The sequence below is a fragment of the Plecotus auritus genome, assembly GCF_963455305.1.
Source record: "Plecotus auritus genome assembly, chromosome: 6".
Lineage (NCBI taxonomy): Eukaryota > Metazoa > Chordata > Mammalia > Chiroptera > Vespertilionidae > Plecotus > Plecotus auritus.
The window spans coordinates 122,142,961-122,163,088 of NC_137773.1; the positions used below are offsets into that span (position 1 = coordinate 122,142,961).

General features: G+C 42.1%; 1 protein-coding gene across 4 annotated transcripts in view; it reads right to left on the minus strand.

The window, feature by feature from the left end:
* Positions 1–20,128, minus strand: part of TAFA1 (TAFA chemokine like family member 1) — a 530,414-nt gene that overhangs the window by 416,185 nt on the left and 94,101 nt on the right. The window lies entirely within an intron of this gene.

The following is a 20,128-nucleotide window of genomic DNA, read 5'->3' on the forward strand; positions in this document are numbered from 1 at the left end:
GGCCTTGATCGGTTGGTGCCATCAGTGGGTGCAAGCAGCGGCTGCTGGCTCTGATTGCCCCTGAGGGCTTCTCCACCTCCCCCTTCTCCTGAGGGGCAATCAGGGGCAGCAGCCGCTGCTCACACCCACTGACAGTGCCGGCCCTGCTTGCACCCGCTGCTGCTGCTGCCGGCCCCAATTGCTTTGCGCAGTCAATGGGTACAAGCGGGGCCGGTGCTGTCAACACACGGGAGTGGCAGCGGCAGGAGAGGGGCTGCTGGCAGAGAGGGGACCGGGAGCTGCAGCATGAGGGGCTGGGCAGGGGTGTGGAGGAGGGGCCAAGACCCACCCCTGTGGCCCACAGTTCCTTTCAAGGTGCACGAATTTGTGCACTGGGCCCCTAGTCTATTTCATAATGGGATAGATGCATGTTTAGGAAATAGTCACACCTTAAAATGTCTTGAGTTGGGAGGTTGTGTGGGTTTTTCTTTCTATTTAATGCAGTCAGTTATTGACTTCTTCATGATTCTGTGAAGACTTGGAGTCCACTGCAGTTTCATTAGAAAAGGGAACATAATTCTATGCAGTGAGAACCCAGCCAGTCCTTAGTAGTCCGTGGTGATTGCAGACACTGACTGATCGGCTTGCTCTAAGAGCATTCCACAAATCATTTGCCGTTTTCCATGTGAGGACACTGAGGCTCAGGAGGGATAATGTGGCGATGCCTTCATGCCTAGAAGTGGAGCAGTGGGACTTCCCCTATTTATCAGACAGGGAGGCATGTTCTGGACCAGAGATGTGGGGCTCTCTGCCAGCAGCCTGTCAAGAATGGAAGCGAGGCTCCAGCCCCAGGCTCTGTTCCCTTCCCCGGCCATCGGTCCAGTTCTGTGCATTTCCATGGCTCTCAGGCAATCCCTGTGGTATAGTCCTTACTATATTCCACTGTGAATATACTCACACAAGTACTTATTGAGCAATTGTTAAGTGCCCGGCACAAGCAGTAACAAGACAGATAAAAGTCTCCCCGTGGGCCCTGCCGTCAGACTGCAAGCCACATAGGAACAGGGACACGCCTGCCTTTCTGCCTCGCCTGTCACTCTTGAAGGGACAAGATACAGTGAGAGGACGTGGGGTGAAGCCCGAGTGACCGTCCGGAGGCAGCAGGATGCAGGCTGGAACCCACGCCCCTTTCAGGACAGAAGAGGGGGCGAGGCAGTGGTGTGCCCAGACCAGGGGAGCACTGACTGGGAAGGAAAACCAACTGAGACAACAATGCATTTTGTTTACTCAAACATAAGTGGAAACTGATTGCTCTTCAACCTGCGTGTAACTGTTGTGGCCTCGAGGCGGAAAGGTGTTTATTTCAAATGAGAGTTATTCTGGGGAAGGAGGGTCCTGTGAAAGACTCGGGTTAATGAAGCTGAGACTGTAATTATCATCACGAGAAACCCCCCGGGTCATGCTTCCCATGTGATGACTGCTGTGCGGGTGTCAGACCCTCGTTTCTCTCAGATGTGCTGGTGGTGAACACAGGGCGGGGAACGCATCCATGGCAACAGCTCACCGTGCAGTGCAGACAGCAAGGCACACTTCCGGAAAGCGGGGTTCGCCCAGGTCTCCAGACACCGTCCCACCTGCTGAGCGTGCCTGGGGGACACCTGCTATGGTAATTAGCTATTTTAAAGCCCTCTAATCCATCTGATAGCTCTCCACCATTATCTCTGAGGAAAGCTCTCCGGAACGCGCACTTAAGCTACGGAAAAGTGCTTTGGGATTACAACTCTCTGAAGGCGTAGGCTATGTGAATGTGTTCGTACATTACTTACACATGTCCCATGGTAATGTTGGTGTCGTTTGTGTTAGACATCAAGCTTCTATTATAGTTTAAACTAAAATGTAAGAGTACAGGCTTTGTTGTTCCAAATCCCAGCTCTGTAGCTTATAGGCTGTGAGACCTTGGGAAGTTACCTCACCTCTCTGAGCCAAAATTGGGTCTCTGAATGGTTTGCCTCAAAACAAAAAAAGTTCTATTGGGACGGTATCCACAAATTACCTGAAAGATGGGGGAAATATGTAGCTAGCGATGGACATTACTTTGAATAAAGCACTTCTGATGTTTTTCTTGAAATTATCGTGTTTTCTTTGATTACAAAATCTGCATTATTAACTGGTACACCTAGTAAATGCTCAATAAATGTTACCTCTTAGTACTGTTGTATTATTACTATCGTCAGCATCATCACCATCATCTTCATCACCATCATTATTATCTGATCATCTGCTGGAGGGCAGGGACCATGGCTTACAGATATTTCCTCAGCCCAGATCTTGGGGAGCTAACTATAGCTTAGTATTTGTGGATGGTTGTTGTGGAAATTTGGGGGTGAAATCTCTACAGAATAAAGACATGCAACCAGGGAAGGAAGGCCCTGATATCAAATAATCAGACATTAAACCCATAATCTGAAGGGCTCCAAGTGCCAGAGCTAATATAAAAGGCTTTTCTAGCCTGAGTGCACAGGCTTGAACAGCACCAGGCAAAGGAATCTCAGTGTAAAATTATCTCTGAATGGTACTCCTTGAATTAATAAAACTTTTTAAAATGGCAATACCACTTAAAAGAAACTCAGGCCTGTTTCCATTTGAACTAAGATTAAGATCCAGCAATCCCATCTAATAGAAGGTCAGAAAGGAAAGAATCTGTAAGCAGCAGAGTTTAGAACCTCAGAGTTACATCAAGTGTGTGCAGGAGTGTCCAGGGAGCTGTAAACACATTGGAAAGCAGCCAATCAGATCACTGGCGCTTGAAGATAAAGGGGCCAGAATGCCTCTTGCCTGAGGCCAAGATGCTGAAGGGCCTCTGAGAGGGTCATGGCCCATTTCCGGTGATGGGTAGCCTTGCACACTCTGCTGAAGGAGTAATTCTCTGGGACTACCAACAGTTATTCTACAAGACGACTCACTCATTAACCTGAGAAAAATGACCCATGAGAGCTAAAGCAACTCCAATTATGGCTGAGAAACAGAGACCATGTTTAATTTCCTTTTTCTACCTTCTCATCGCTAATGTTTCACATCACCCTACAGGCTAATAGCTGGGAAAGTATAAAACTAACATTCACTGAGTACCTGAGTTGTGCCAAGCATACCACTATAGGATCAGTAACCCTATCCCCATTTTACAGATGAGAATACTGAGGCTCATAGGGTTAAATAACTTGCCCAGTATCACACAGCTAGTAACTGGTAGATCCAGGATTAGACTTAATCTCTCTCTTTTCTCCTTCCATGAGAACTGGCACATGTTTGTTCTATATTGTAACCTCAATACTTGACACATTCTAAGCATTCTTCAATGATTATTTTTAAAGACACCTGGCTTTCTCACCTGTAACAAGACCTGAAATGAGCAAAATGGAGTCTATTGTGAAATGAGAAAAGTGGAGTCTGTTTCTTTTATTTATCATTATTCATTCTTTCAACAAAATGTTACTTAGGATATTCAAGATTCATTGACTCAGAGGAGATAAATGATGCAAGCACACACAAACCCATCAAAGTTGGAAATCATGACTGGTCAGAATTAGAATTTTGATAGACATAATAATTTTTAAAACATTAAACTGATGAACTTTTCATTCACCTTACATCACGACACCCTGGGGTCTCCTTACCCTAATGGACTTCAGTGACTCAGAGAAAGAGCAGGCATCATCTAGGAGGGGAATAAAATCTAGGCTTCATATTGACTGTCAAATTAGACTAATTGTGAATCCATAACAATAAAATTTTTGACAGTTGGGCCTTGTCAAAAGAGAAAAGAAAAATCTCAATACTCCCTTTCCCGTCTCAAGAGACAAGTTTACTGCCTGTACTCATGAGGCTTCTCTATACCTCATGGGTAGAGAAAACTCAGGATAGAACATACTGTAAGTTATCGTCTAAGGGGGAAATAGAGAATGCTTCCAGAGAGGTCAGAACTAGGGTTCTTATTTTTCATGACCACTGTCACCCTTAAGGGGATAATAAAAACAAAAGATCTGCAGATATGAGGTCCCATAAGCAACTTTCCCTCTGTAACTGGGGAAAATGATACTAGCAGTGTGCATCCTCAGACATGGGGCAGCTGCCACAGAATATAAATGGAAGTTAGTCAGAACGTGACTCCATCAGACTGCCCCACCTTCCCAGACCCCACCTTCCCAGACCCCACCATGGAGCTTCATGGAATGCTCATGACATGGGAAAGATCTGCCAGTATCTCAAGAAATGCAAGCTGAGATTTAAGAGCCAGGAAGCACCTTGGGTCTGCCAGGGTGTTTTACAGTCTCTCTGACAGTTGAGATGATGGGGGTGAACATCAGTTTAACATTATCATAGCTGAGACCCCAAAGGATCTTCTAAGCAGCAGAAACCAAGCGAGACCAAGTCATAGGATGAGAAAGGGGAAGTGGAACGGAGAGTCCCTGGAGCCCACTGTGTGGAGAGAACAGTCTCTCCAAGTGTGAATGTGAGAGACATAAAGAAAGATGTTCAGTCACAGACTGGACAACAACGACCTCAGTGAAGCCCAATAAGAACCTGGGTGACAGTCCAACTCTCCTTCCTCGATCACCATGAGTATACAGAAATGATTTTCCTAACAACATCTTGGACTTTGAGAAAGGACAGGGAAAACTTTTGAGAGGAAATAAATTTACATAAAAGTGAATGTCAACCATTAATTTATGAATATTTATCCCAAAGAGAGTGAGCTAATCTGAGAGCAACTATTTAAAACTAGCAGTAAACGAAAGACTGAAATTAAGCGATTGCCGGCCAACCTGTTCAGCTAGAGACAGTAAAGCTGGGTTGCAGCACAAATAGGGGCTGCAGCACAAATAGTGATCACTGGGTCAAAGGGCCACTGCCCAGCTGTTAGGACTTATCCTGCCTTGTTCTGTTTGTAAGTGGCACCAGCTGCGCAGTTGTTATTCTGGTAGGCATCCAGGTACGCAGAGTTCCTGTCTGACTTCTGAGACTTGCGTGTTGGGAGGAAGAAGTACTCTTTTGCCTGCTGATGTATCTATAAACTCTCTGAGGGAAACTGCTCATAAGCCCCATGAAAGATTTACTCGACATAGAAGGAAGAATTTACTGGCAGAACTTGGCTCGATCATTTTCTTTACTTGCCCATTTCCCACAAGAGCTTTCTCATCAGTCTGAAACACTTCTTTGAATGAGTTTAAATCTGTCTTCGTGTAGGTCTCTATTCTTCGCAGCATCTCCCTAGACACGTGCAGACCTCTTCCCAAGCATGCACTGGTCTCATCTGCTCAGAGCCTCCTCTCTGAGCACCTCCTGGGCCTCTAGACCTTTCTGACTTCTTCTGTGTAACAAGTTACTGTTGACTAAGCTATTTTCCTCTTCATGTGTCTTTCATTTTAGTAGGTTTTATTCCAAATCTTGAGTCAGCAATTTAATCAGTGATAAATCTTTACCTACAGTTCTGTCTTTCATTCATTCGTCAATGCCTTCACGTCAAAGAGCAATTGGGTGTCTGAGGCAGCTCTGGCCTCTCAGGGCTGCTTTTCTCTTTCTCAGTATGTTCATTTAGTCCCTCATTTGTAATACTTTATAAAAGTTAACAACTATTTAATTCACTGTTTTTACTTGATATTTTATTATTACTTATATTAAAAATAATCTCTACAAAGACAGATACCATGTCTATCTGCTTCATCATTTTATCCCAAGTGACTGCTCAGTCCAAGGAACAAAGCACCCGGGAGTCTGAAAAATCTTGGAAGATATTTCAAATCAGACACTGATAATTACATTAAATCTTATGGCTCAGAGCATTGAAGAAATGAGAATGGACAGAAAGTCAGCCAGCTTTTTCAGATTCCATAAAGCAAGCTTTTTAATAAAAAGTTGTTAAAATATACCATATGTTCTCAGGTAGCCAAGAGGGCATATCTCTTTATTAGACTATTTATTTCAGATAACCTGACAAGCTATTTAAAATGCCCAATTATCAATGTTCCAGTATCCCTAGAGAGAACCTGTGGTTGTCCCAGGGATCACAGGGAAGGTTTCAGGAAACTTTAACTTAGATTATTATTTAAGAGGGGAAATTTTTCAGCTAAGATTGTCCAGCTGATTAGAATAACATTAGAGAACAAAAAAATTATTCTTTATAAAAAAAAAAAACAAAAAAACTTTTTTGAAATAGATGTTTTTCTCCAGGCTTGATTTCAAGACATTTTAGTAGCTGGATAATTGATATTTAACTCAGATTAGATTGTTTAGAAGAACAGTAATTTCCCTCCATGTGTTGAAACACATGTATTCTGCTTGTTTTGCAGATAGAAATCTTTCTGAAGAGGACATATTTGGGTTCAGAGAAGCAAAGGTCTTACTGACATTGATTTTCAGTAGCATCACCACTAACATCCCAGGAATCTATGGCCTGTGCTAGGTAGATTAATTGATTTGCTCATCCAGCCTCTTGGTGCCAGATATTAGCCAGATGCCATAAAAACAGTAGTGAAGAGCAGATGTAATTTTTGCCCTCTGAGGTTGTAGTCACAAAGAAAAGCTGACACTGAGCAAGCGAGCTGAGCATTAAAAGCAGAGGTACACAGCACAATGAGAACACTTGCAGAAGGCCTGTCCAGACCCTGGGTCACAGATGGAAAGGAACAGCATAGGACAAAAAACATGAAAAATAGATGCCTTTGCCTATCTCTAAAGTTATGGTTGCAAATCTTACATTTCTAATTTCAATGATTTAAATCTTAGTGTAATCTTAAGATTTCAAAATGTAAGGCAAAAATGAATTGTCAATATTCTGGCTGTGATATTAACTACTAGTGGCCCGGTGCATGAAATTTGTGCACATTAAAAGGGATTAATTAGAGGAAATAATTTAATATTGCTGTTTGCCCTTTCTCTATAATAGAAGTGTCAGAGATGAAAGAAAATTAGTAAAATGTATATGAAACCTTCCTCCTGTCAGAGTCTGGGGCACACTACAGGACTCAGAGTCAAGTCCCCACACACCCACATGCCCCTTAAAATCACATGAGACCCAGACCCGGCCAGCCCCCTGCCATTGGGCTAGATCCAGACCCGGCCAGTCCCACCCTTGTCAAGCCCCACCAGGCAGGGGGCATAGCCTCAGGTCCCGTGGCCCGGTGCCAGGCCGGGGGGCGTGCCTTGAGGTCCCCCATGAAGCCCCGCTGGATGGGGAGCATGGCCTGAGGTCTCCCATCAAGCCCTGCCAGGCAGAGGGTGCAGCCTCAGGTCCCCCGGCCCAGCACTGGGAGGGGGGCGCAGCCTCAGGTCCCCCATCAAGCCCCACCAGCAGGGGGGCACATCCTCAGGACCCCGTCAAGCCCTGCTCGGCGGGGGGTGCAGCCTGAGTTCCCCCGACCCAGCACTGGGGGTGCACCTTGAGGTCCCCTGTCAAGCCCCACCTGGTGGGGGCGTGGCCTGAGGTCCCCTAGCCCAGCACCAGGACGGGAAGTGCACCTTGAGGTCCCCTGTCAAGCCCCACCGGTCAGGGGGCATGGCCTCAGGTCCCCTGTCAAGCCCTGCCAGGTGGGGGGTGCAGCCTGAGGTCCCTGCTGATTGCTCGTTAAGGCTCCTTGTGGGAACTTGGCCTCAGCTGTGGGTGCAGCCATCTTTGTGATGGAGTGATGGTCAATTAGCATATTCCCTCTTTATTAGATAGGATAGTTCTTTTGGTGTTTTTTTTTGTTTTTGTTTTTTAAGGAATCACATGTCTGATTGAAACAGGATTTTAATTTCATTGGGTAAATGTTGGGCTTTTTTTGTTTTTTTTTTTTTAGTTTCTGTCCTTTTTTTAAAAAAATTCATTTCAGAGAGGAAGGGAGAGGGAGTGAGAAATAGAAACATCAATGATGAGAGAGAATCATTGATCGGCTGCCTCCTCATGCCCCCTACTGGGGATCGAGCCTGCAACCTGGGCATGTCCCCTTGACCAGAATCAAACCTGGGACCCTTCAGTCTGCAGGCCAATGCTCTATCACCGAGCCAAACCAGCTAGTGCTTACCTATAGTTTTTTAAAGTGTTACCATTAGGGGAAACTGGGTAAAAGGTACACAGGATCTCTTTGTATATGAATCTAAAAAAATTTCAAAGCACTTAATTTTTAAACAATGAAGCTTATATCATGCAGGGATTTGTCTGTTTACTGGGTTGGGGAGAAGACTCTTGAGTTGTCATCAACCAATGACAATTCAACCATCACACTCAGAAACACTGAAATCCTCAGCTAATGTGATATTGGGCTCTTATGAATTGCTCTTCACAGCTTTCATGGTTAAATGAATGAGGCGATTCTCAGTGAGCAGATGGACTCCTACTGCTAACCTCAATTGCAAAGTCTTGGTCATTACAACGAAACATTCACTTAGTGTTTAAGAGGGGCTCTCCTGAGGTCAGCCAGACAATTTCCTGTTTAGAGATCATACATATAGTAGTTTCTGTGAGTCATGAACACATCTTTCACTAGAAATTGTAATTCAAGCCAGGATTGTTTATATTTCTTTCTTTAATATTTTATCCTTTATTCCTAACAAGGCCCAGCCCAGACATTGAGGGACCATGTAAGTACAGTTGGCTGAATCACTAAAAGGATTCTCTCTGAGCACCTCAAAGACTGCACCAGGCTTTTCCAGTTAACATTTCCATTTACACAAGTGAGGGTTAGGACTGCACTCAGTTCCACACAAGGGTTGTGAAACAGTCCACCATGATAATATGGACTCTGGGGATTCATGGCTTGGTTTCCCTAGAAAGTGTAATTAACAGACCATATTTATTCAACTTCTAATCTAAATAAATTCTAGGACCTGCCTTTTCTCCTGTGCTCTCTGTGACTTACACTGAAGCCAGATAAATACATATATTCTCCTTCTCCAAAGTGGGCCAAGCCTCTGAATTGAGTTTTAAAAGTATTCATGTTAATTAATTAATTGATCAACAATCCATCCATCCATTTACCCATCCCTCCATCATCATAATGAGGAGGCAGAGCTAATGTTTATTCTCTTCTTACTATAAATATTAGGCAGTGTGCTATAATTTTTAAAATTCATATTATCTCATTATCTTTACAAAAAGCATTACATCCATTTTGTAGATGATTAAATTGAGGCATAAAGATTAAACTAGACCACCAACTTACACCATACACAAGAATAAACTCGAAGTGAACAAAAGACTTAAATGTAAGCCATGAAGCCATAAAAATCCTAGAAGAAAACATAGGCAGTAAAATCACGGACATCTCATGTAGCAGAACTTTGCCAATACTCTCCTAGGGCAAGAGAAACAAAGGGAAAATATAAACAAATGGGACTACATCAAACTAAAAAGCTTCTGCACAGCAAAAGAAACCAGCATCGAAATGAAAAGGGAGCCCACTGTATGGGAGAACATATTTGCCAAGGATACATATGATAAAGGGTTAATTTCTGAAATATATAAGGAACTCATACAACTCAATAGAAGGAAGACAATCTAGTTAAAAAATGGGCAAAGGACCTGAATATACTTCTCCAAAGAGAACATACAGATGGCCAAGAGACATATGAAAAAATGCTCAAAGTCACTAATCATCATAGAAATGAAATGAAAACCACAATGAGATATCACCTCACACCTCTCAGAATGGCTATCAGCAAACAAGAAGTGCTGGCAAGGATGTAGAGAAAAGGGAACCCCAGTTCCCTGCTGGTGGGAATGCAGACTGGTGCAGTCTCTTTGGAAAGGAGTATGGGATTTCCTCAAAAAATTAAAAATAAAACTGCCATTTGACCCAGCAAGCCCACTTCTCGAAATATAAAAACCCCAAAACACCAATCAGAAAGAATATATGCACTCCTATGTTCATAGCAAAGTTATTTATAATAGCTAAGATCTGGAAACAGACCAAGTGCCCATCAGTAGATGAGTGGATAAAAAGCTGTGGGACATTTACACAATGGAATACTATGCAGCTGAAAAAAAAGAGATCTCTTACCCTTTGGGACAGCATGGATGGACCTGGAAAAAATTATGCTAAGCGAAATAAGCCAATCTGAGAAAAACCACTATCACATGATCTCACTTATTTGTGGAATTTAATGAACAAAATAAATTGACCAACAAAATATGACTCAAAACAGGGAGGCATGGAACAGACTGACATACCTCCATGTAAGGGTGATGTGATGAGGAGAGATAAACCAAAGAACTTATATACTTATATGTATAGCCCACGGACATGAACAATAGGGTCGTGAAGACCTGGAGCAGTGGGGCAGTGGGGGGAGGAGGGTCAAGGCGGGGGCGCGTATTGGAGACATCTGTAATACTGTCAATAATAAAAAAGTATTAAAAAATAAAAACACATAAAAATAAATAAATTGAGGCATAGAAATATTAATTGTTGTGATTAAGGTCACTCATCCAATGTTGACAATTTCCAAATTTAAATAGCCAGCTCTGCCCTCTCTGGAGTTTTAGACCAATATATCCAATTCTGCACGTGAGCAGCTCCAGCTGCATGTCCAACAGGCACCTGAAATACAGCATGTGCAAAGCCAACATGCAGACCACGCTCCCCTCCGCCTCCATGAAAACCTTTGCTCCCTCAGTGTCCTCCATCTCAGTAGCTGACAACCAGCATCCATCTAGTCGTTCAGGCTTTGGCTGCAGAGTCGCCCTAAATGTGTCTCCTTCTCACCTCCATCAGCATGTTCAATCAGCTCTACTTTCCAAATGGAGCCAGTCTGTGACTCTTTCACCCCTTCTTCAGTGATACCATCATAATCCCTCACCTTGTCAACTGTAATTGCTTCCCATCTGGTCTTCCCACTTCCACATTTGGCTATCTATAGTCTATTCAAACACATAATAATATTAATCTTTCAAAATTTTATATATCAAATTACTCCTTGGCTCAAAGCTCTCATTGTATTTATTATTTTGTTATCCACATCTCTTAGCTTAGCTCTGATATATTGAATCAATATTCAGTGTAGGATCCCAGACTATTTCAGTAGTAACTTCCAGCAGAAAAAAATGAAAATCCCACAGGTTCAGAATTGCTAGAATGATAGAAACTGAGAACTTATCTAGTAATATATTTTTATTTTACAGATCAGGAAACTGAAGCTCAGGAATATCTAATTACTTCCAAAGTTCAAGTGTTCGGTAGGTAATAGAATTCAATTTTATACTGAGGATTCCTGGCTCCTGGTGGCCAGTGCTGCATACTGGAGAGCACCCTGTCTTCATCTGCTGGTGGCTATGAGTAGAAACTTATACATGTGTCAAAAGCACAAATGACTAATCAAATAAAAATTGATGGAAAGATAAATTTTGTCTACTTGCTGATATTAGCGGTTCATTCTGGCTGTGGAGAACATCAGGTAATATAATTGTTATGTAGTTTTTCTGTTAAATTACTGTGAGGCTACACATGCCCTGTGAGTCAATATTGCTATTCCCAAGTCTGTATTAGAGTATCATTTATATAAAATCTTATAATGACTTAGGGAAATAGTAACCACAAGTATTAATATTTTAAATGATGATAAAGACTGTCTCAACAAAAAGAATATTTTTTACTCTAAAGAAAATTTTATTATCTTCTTTTATTTATTTAACATGGAAGCATAGGAAAACAGAACCATGAGCTGTGTCTAATATTGTTGTCCCCATGAGCTAGGACACAATCTGAGCTCAATAATGACTTATTGAACAAATGAATGCTCTTTATCACAGAAATGTTTAGAATAGACCAAAATTAGAAAGAATATAAATACCCAATAGTAAGAATTTGAATATATAATTTATGAAAAACTTATACCATGAAATGAAATTTCCAGAAATATATTTACTGACATGAAGCAACATAGTTTGGATGTATTCCATGTCATTAAATATATTTCTGTTTTAAATACAGACTGGGCCTAGCTGGTATGGCTCAGTTGGTTAAGTGATGACCCATGCACCAGGAGGTTGCTGGTTTGATTCCCAATCAGGGCACATGCCCGTGTTAGCATATTTGAAGGAGAAATGCATGAGGCCAACGTAGTAAAGGATTATAAATTTACTAGAGGTCCGGTGAACAAAATTCGTGCACGGGTTGGGGGGGTGTCCCTCAGCCCAGCCTGCACCCTCTCCTATCTGGGACCCCTCGAGGGATGTCCGACTGCCCGTTTAGGCCCGATCTTATCTGGATCAGGCCTAAACGGGCAGTCGGACATCCCTCTCACAATCCAGGACTGCTGGCTCCCAAATGCTTGCCTGCCTGCCTTCCTGATTGCCCCTAACCGCTTCTGTCTGCCAGCCTGATCACCAACTAACCACTCCCCTGCCAGCCTGATTGATGCCTAACTGCTCCCCTGCCAGTCTGATTGCCCCTAACTGCCCTCCCCTGCAGGCCTGGGTCCCCCCCAACTGCCCTTCCCTGCAGGCCTGGTTGCCCCCAACTTCCCTCCTCTGCCGACCTGGTCACCCCTAACTGCCCTCCCCTGCAGGCTTGATCACCCCCAACTTCCTTCCTCTGCTAGCCTGGTTACCCCTAACTGCCCTCCTCTGCAGGCTTGATTGCCCCCAACTGCCCTCCCTTGCAGGCCTGGTCCCTCCCAACTGCCCTCCCCTGCTGGCCTGATCACCCACAACTGCCCTCCCTTGCAGACCTGGTCCCTCCCAACTGCCCTCCCCTGCTGGCCATCTTGTGGCAGCCATCTTGTGTCCACATGGGAGCAGTCATCTTTGACCACATGGGGGCAGCCATCTTGTGTGTTGGAATGATAGTTAATTTTCATATTATTCTTTTATTAGATAGGATTAGATAGGATAGAGGCCTGGTGCATGGGTGGGGGCTGGCTGGTTTTCCCTGAAGGGTGTCCCAGATCAGGGTGGAGGTTCCCTTGGGGCATGGGGCGGCCTGGGTGAGGGGCCTGTGTTGGTTTGCAGGCTGGCCACGCCCCCCTCCCCCCCCAGGACCCAAGCGGAGGCCCTGGTATCTGGGATTTATTTATCTTCTATAATTGAAACTTTGTAGCCTTGAGTGGAGCCAAGCCTCCTGCTCACTCCATGGCTGCAGCCATTTTTGTTGGGATTTATTTATCTTCTATAATTGAAACTTTGTAGCCTTAAGCGGAGGCCAAGGCAGGCCAGGGCAGGTGGAAGTTTGGTTTCCTCCATCGCTGGGGGAAACTCAAGCCTCCTGCTCTCTCCAACTCCATGACTGCCACCATTTTTATTGGGATTTATTTATCTTCTATAATTGTAACTTTGTAGCCTTGAGTGGAGGCCTGGGCCTGCCAGGCCAGGTGGAAAGCTTGGCTTCCTCCATTGCTGGGGAAACCCAAGCCTCCTGCTCTTTCTGTGGCCGCAGCCATCTTGGTTGGGTTAATTTGCATACTCACTCCTGATTGGCTGGTGGATGTGGCTTGTGGGTGTAGCGGAGGTATGGTCAATTTGCATATTACTCTTTTATTAGATAGGATTAGGTCATCTGGATACCAGATGGGCTGAGCCCTAAGGGGCACTAGCACCCAAGGATGGGAATCAGAAGTTTTAAAGGAATTTAGGTGGGCTTTTTCTGGGTGGATAATTCTCAGGGCAGGTCCAGATCCTAGGAAGCTCCAGAGGAGAAGGATAATGGTCTTAGCCAGCCAGCAGAAAGTGATCTTAGCAAGTGGAATCTGGTCTAAATGAAAGGGAATGCCCTTTGTGAAGTGATCTGAAGGTCAGTTGATTCAATTATTTGATCAGAACTAGCACATGGGTGCAGGCTCGATTCCCTGCAGGGGAATGCAGGTGGCAGCCTGATGGATGTTTCTCTATTTCTGTTAAAATGGATCATTTGCATAACATTAATAATTGTTTTAAGGACTTTTGGTCAAGATAGCAGAATACATAAACACTGTGCTCACCTTCTCTCACAACCACATCAAAATTACAACTAAATTATAGAGCAACCATCATTGAGAACCATCTGAAGACTAGCTGAACAGAATCCCAATGCTAAGGATATAAAACCAAATTAAGACTGGTAGGAGGGGGAGAATCACAGAATAGACAGGTCCCACACCCATGGCATGGCAATTAAGAAACAGGAGGAGCCTGGCCAATGTGGCTTAGTGGTTGATTGTTGACCCATGAACCAGGAGGTCACAGTTCGATTCCTGGGAAGAGCACATCCCCAGTAGGGAGCATACAGGAGGCAGCCAATAAATTATTCTCTCTCATCATTGATGTTTCTATCTCTCTCCCCAAACAAGTACAATCAAAAATAAAAGAGAAGTAACAACTGACCCCACAGAAATAAAAAGGATTATAAAATACTATGAACAATTATATGTAATAAATTATAAAATACTATAAACAATTATATGTAATAAACCTGGAAAAAATGAATAAATTTCTAGAAACATACAAATTTCCAAGATTGAATTAGGAATAAACAGAAATTCTGGACAAACCCAATAACTAATAACAAAATCAAATCAAAAATAATAAAAAAAACCTCTCAGCAAACAAATATTCTGGACCAGATGTCTTTATACGTGAATTTTGCCAAACATTCAAAGAATTAATACCTATTCTCCTTAAACTATTTCAAAAAATTGGTGACTCCCAAACTCATTTTACAAGGCCAGTATTATCTTGAAACCAAAATCAAAAAAAGACACTACAAAGAAAAAAAATACACTGGGGTGGTAAACACACAATACAATATACAGATGATGTATTGTAGAAATCAATACTTGAAACATATAATTTTATTAACCAACTAGTAGCCCTGTGCACGAATCCGTGCACCAGTAGCTTTCTGCAGAGCCTGGCTGCTCCGCGCCCGCTGCCCAGAGGCTCTCTGCAGCTCAAAGGCCCATCCACCGCCAGGCGCAGAATGCTTGCCTTGTCTCCAGGGTGACAAGACAAGCATTTCCCCCACCACCCCGGCCGCTCCATGCCCACTGCCCAGAGACAAAGCAAGCATTCCGCTAGGCCACTCACGCTGCCCACTCTCAACGGCCACCTCCTGGGGATTGGGGGACTCCAGCGGGGCTGAGAGGACTGGGCGCTGCCATCCTGTGGCTGCCATCTTTGGGACAGATTGACAGTTAATTTGCATATTACCCTTTTATTAGATAGACTGTCACCCAAATACATTTAACAAAAAGAAAAAATTAAAAATAAAATTACAGGCTTATATCCCTGATAAACATAATATAAAAATCCTAAATAAAATATTACCAAACCAAATTCAATAATACAGTGAAAAGATCATACACCACAATCAAGTGGGATTTATTCTTGGTGTACAAGTTTGGTTTAATATTCACAAATAATTTAACATGATAATACATAAACAAAATGAAGGTTAAATATCATATGATCATATCAATAGATGTTGGGTTTTGTCAAATAGAAAAAGCATTTGACAAAACCCAACATCCATTTATAATAAACACTCTCAGCAAAGTGGGGATAGAGGGAACATACCTCAACATAATAATATACGACAAACCCACAATTAACATCATACTCAACAGTAAAAAGCTGGAAACTTTTTAATATCAGAAACAACACAGGGAAGTTCACTTTTACCACTTCTATTCAGCACAGTACTGGAAGTTCTAGACACAGCAGTCAGAAAAAGAAAGTAAAAGACATCCAAATTAGAAATGAAGAAGTAAAACTAACATTATTGCAGATGACATAACACTAAAGAGAAAGAACACTAAAGATTCAACCAAGAGTCTATTAGAACTAATAAATAAATTCAGTAAAGTATCAGGGTACAAAATTAATATTCAGAAATGGGTTGCATTTTATATACTAATAACCAACTATCAGAAAGAGAAATTAAGAGAATAATCCCATTTACAATTGCACCAAAAAAGAATAAATTGCCTGGTAATAGATGTAATCAGAGGTAAAATACTTATACTTGGATAATTGTAAAATTTTAAAGAAAGAAATTGAAGAAGACACAAGTAAATGGAAGCATATACTGTGCTAATGGATAGGAAGAATTGAAATCATTAAAATGTCTATGTTACTCAAACCAATCTAGAGATTCAGTACAACCCCTATCAAAATACCAATGGCATATTTCACAGAACTAGTACCCTAATGTTTATATGGAACCACAAAAGATTCTTAAGAGCTAAAGCAATATTGAGAAAGAAGAAAAAAGTTAGAGGTGTCATTCTACCTGATATCAAACTATACTACAAGAGTGTATTAATCAAATCAGCATGATGTTAGAAAAACAAGCAAACAAACAAAAACAGGTGCATAGATGAATGGAACAGAATAGAGAGAGCCCAGAAATAGACCCATGCCTACACATGCTAACCTCCATCAATCTGGCTCACATGGTTAGCTCCACCTTGGTGATTCCCTGAGATTATACCCCATCCAACTTGTAGCCCCACCCAAGCTGCTTGCAGTGGCTTTTCCATATGAATGGCCTGTCCTGACTCAGGCTTCAGACTTGCCTAAAATATCTCAAACAAGCAGCAGCTGGCATCAGCGTGCCCCATACCTCTCAATAAGAGGCCCGACACTAGCAGCAGCCTAGTTAGTGATACCTCTAACTGTTTCATCTTTCTCAATAGTGCTTTGGCAATTAAGGATTTTTTGTGGTTCCATATAAACATTAGGATTATTTTTTCTAATTCTGTGAAAAATTACATTGGTATTTTGATAGGGGTTGCCTTGAATCTCTAAATTGCTTTGGGTAGCATGGACATTTTAACGATGTTAATTCTTCCTATCCATGAGCACAGTGTATGCTTCTATTTATTTGTGTCTTCTTCAATTTCATTCTTTAATGCCTTATAATTTTCCAAGCATAAGTATTTTATCTCCTTGGTTATATTTATTACAGATTGGCCTCTCCTGGGCATTTCCAAGCCAACACAAGTATCATCCATTTGCAGATCACTCTGTAGCTCCTGCCAGTTAGCTCCAGCAGGGCACAGGCAGTGGCTGATTTTGCATTTCCCAGGAGGCTGCAGAGCCAGTGCATCCAGTGGACAGCTTCAGACCACACAAGATTACAAGTCTACACTTCCATAAGTAACACACTCAAGGTGCAGACTCAGTGAGCACCAAATCCTTATTGAAGCAAGTCCTTCTCTACACAGATGTCTCCTGCACAGAAACTCTTCTACTGTAGTTGCAGCTGGTCCTCACAGCCAATTGGCCAGGAGGTCAACTCCTTCCACCAACACCAACAGCAATCAAGGCTCAACTACAACAAAACTGTGCACACAGCCCACACAGGTGTACATCTGGAGTGCCCAGCTCAGGTGACCAGGGAGGCAGAGTCACTTGGACCTACAGGACATCTACTACACAAAGCCACTCTACCAATTCCAGGAGACATTGCAGCTCTACAAATAATACATAGGGGATGTGGGGAGTAGAAGCAGCCAAAATGCAGAAACAAAAAAACATGTCACAAATGAAAGAATAGACGAAATCTCCAGAGGAAAAAAACAACTAAATGAAACAGAAACAAACAAAATATTAGATACAGAGTTCAAAACAATGGTTATAAGGATGCTCAAGGATCTTAATGGGAACTCCAAGGGACTTAGTGAGAATTTCAAAGAACTTAATGGAATTTCAAGAAAATTAGTGAGAATATCAAAGACATGACAAAGGACTAGTCAGAAATGAAAGATACAGTGACTGAAATAAAGAATAATTTACAGGGAAAAAACAGTAGAGTAGAGGATGCTGAGAATCAAATCAGTGATTTGAAATATGAGGAAGCAAAAAAAAAAATCAGATGAGCAAAAAGAAAGAATTAAAAATAGAAAAATACTATAAGGAGCCTCTAGAAAAACTTGAAGCATACCAACATTCGCATCATAGAGTGTCAGAACAAGAAGAGAAAGAGAAAGACATTGAAACCCTATTTGAAGAAATAATGACAGAAAAATTCACCTGTCTGGTAAAAGAAATAGACTTAAAAGTCCAGGAAGCATTGAGAGTACCAAACAAGAGGAACCCAAAGAGGCCCACACCAAGACACATCATAATTAAAATGCCAGGGGTTAAAAATAAGAAAGAATCTGAAAAGCTGCAAGAGAAAAGCAGTTAGTTGCCTAGAAGGGAGTGCCCATAGGACTGTCAACTGATTTTTCAGCAGAAACTTTGTAGGCCAGAAGGGAATGGCAAGAAATATTCAAAGTGATGAATAACAAGGACCTACAAACAAGATTACTCTACCCAGCAAAGCTATCATTTAGAATTGAAGGTCAGATAAAGAGCTTCACTGACAAGAAAAAGCTAAAGGAGTTCATCACCACCAAACCAGTATTACATGAAATGTTGAAGGGTATTCTCTAAGAGGGAGAGGGAGAAGGGGAAGGAGAAGGGGAAGGGGAAGGGGAAGGGGAAGGAGAGATGGAAAATATGAACAATAAAATGGTAATCAATACATATCAATTGAATTTAAAAATCAAAATAAACAAAAGGAATCTAAGGAACAAAATAAACTGATGAATAAATAAGAACCACAGGCATGGAAAGATGGAACAGACTGATGAATCTCAGGGGAAGAGGGAGAAGGGTGGTGAGAAGAGACTAACCAAAGAACTTATGCGCATTACCTATGGACACAAACAATAGGGTGGTGAAGGTTTGGGGTTGGGCAGGAACTGGGTGGAGGGGGGCAATGGGGAAAATAGGGGACATCTGTAATATTCAAAACAATAAATATTTTTTAAAAATAAAAGCAATAGCTACCTGGAAAATAAAAAGAAGAGATGGTACATATATACAGTGGAATATTATTCAGCCATAAAAAGAATGAAGCATGATCAATTGTGACAACATGGGTAGAGGCAATTATGCTCAGTGAAATAATTCAAACAGAGAAAGACAAATACCATGTGATTCCACTTATATGTGGATTCTAAAAAACAAAATCAACAAACAAATGAGACAGAAACAATCTCATAGAGAACAAACTGATGGTCACCAGATGGGAGGGGTTTTGGGCAGATGGGTGGAAAGATGAAAGAAATTAAGAAGCACAAATTGTTTGTTATAAAAATAGTCATAAGGACCTAAAGTACAGCATAGAGAATACATACAGTCAATGATACTCTAATAACTGTAGGGGATCAGACAGGCACTTAACTTATCAGGGTGACCACTGTGTAAGATATATAAATGTCTAATAATTATGTCATACATTTCAAACTAATGTCAACTGCAATTGAAAAATGAATTTAAAAAATACTGTTTTAAAAATACTTAGTATAGATCAACAAATTTTATTGGCAACCTCATGTCATCTACATGAAATGTAAAATGAAAGTAATTGTTTTATTCATTACCACAAATAACAAAAACCTTCTCCACCAAATAAACATGTTTCCAAGCACTTTCAAATGTTGTCACAAAAAAAAAAAAAATCCACTAAAATATCTGGGAATGACAGCTTTATGGATTTTGCAAATTAGATTCAGTCAGTACATATCCAATGGTAACTAAGCAGGACTGTTTGAACAATGCATAAATATTTGATAGTGTGCGAAAAGCCACAAATGCCAAACTCTAAAATGTCTGCAAACATGCAAGATTTCCAGTTCCAAGAATGTAATGATTGTTGTGGGATTTGTGGGGTGTCGTGTTAAAGACCCTTTTTATTTTGATAAAACATCTCATGTTAACCTCAATGGCCCAGTTCAAGGGGCAAATTCTTTTTGTAAATCGTTTAATAGAACACGAACTAAAGCCTTTTGTTGTCTGATAATATCAAAGAACTAGAGGCCTGGTGCATGAAATTTGTGCAGGGGGGGTACCCTCAGCCCAGCCTGCACCATCTCCAATCTAGGATCAGGCCTAAGCCGGCAGTCAGCAGTCAGACATCTCTCTCACAATCCTGGACTGCTGGCTCCTAATCGCTCACCTGCCTGCCTGCCTGGTCACCCTAACTGCCCCCGCCCCTGCTGGCCTGATCACCCCTCACTGCCTCTGTGTGCCAGCCTGATTGCCTCTAACTGCCCCCCCCCCCCGCTGGCCTGGTCACCCCTTACTGCCCCCCCCACCAGCCTGGTTGCCCCCAACTGCCTTCCTCTGCCAGCCTGGTCACCCCCAACTGCC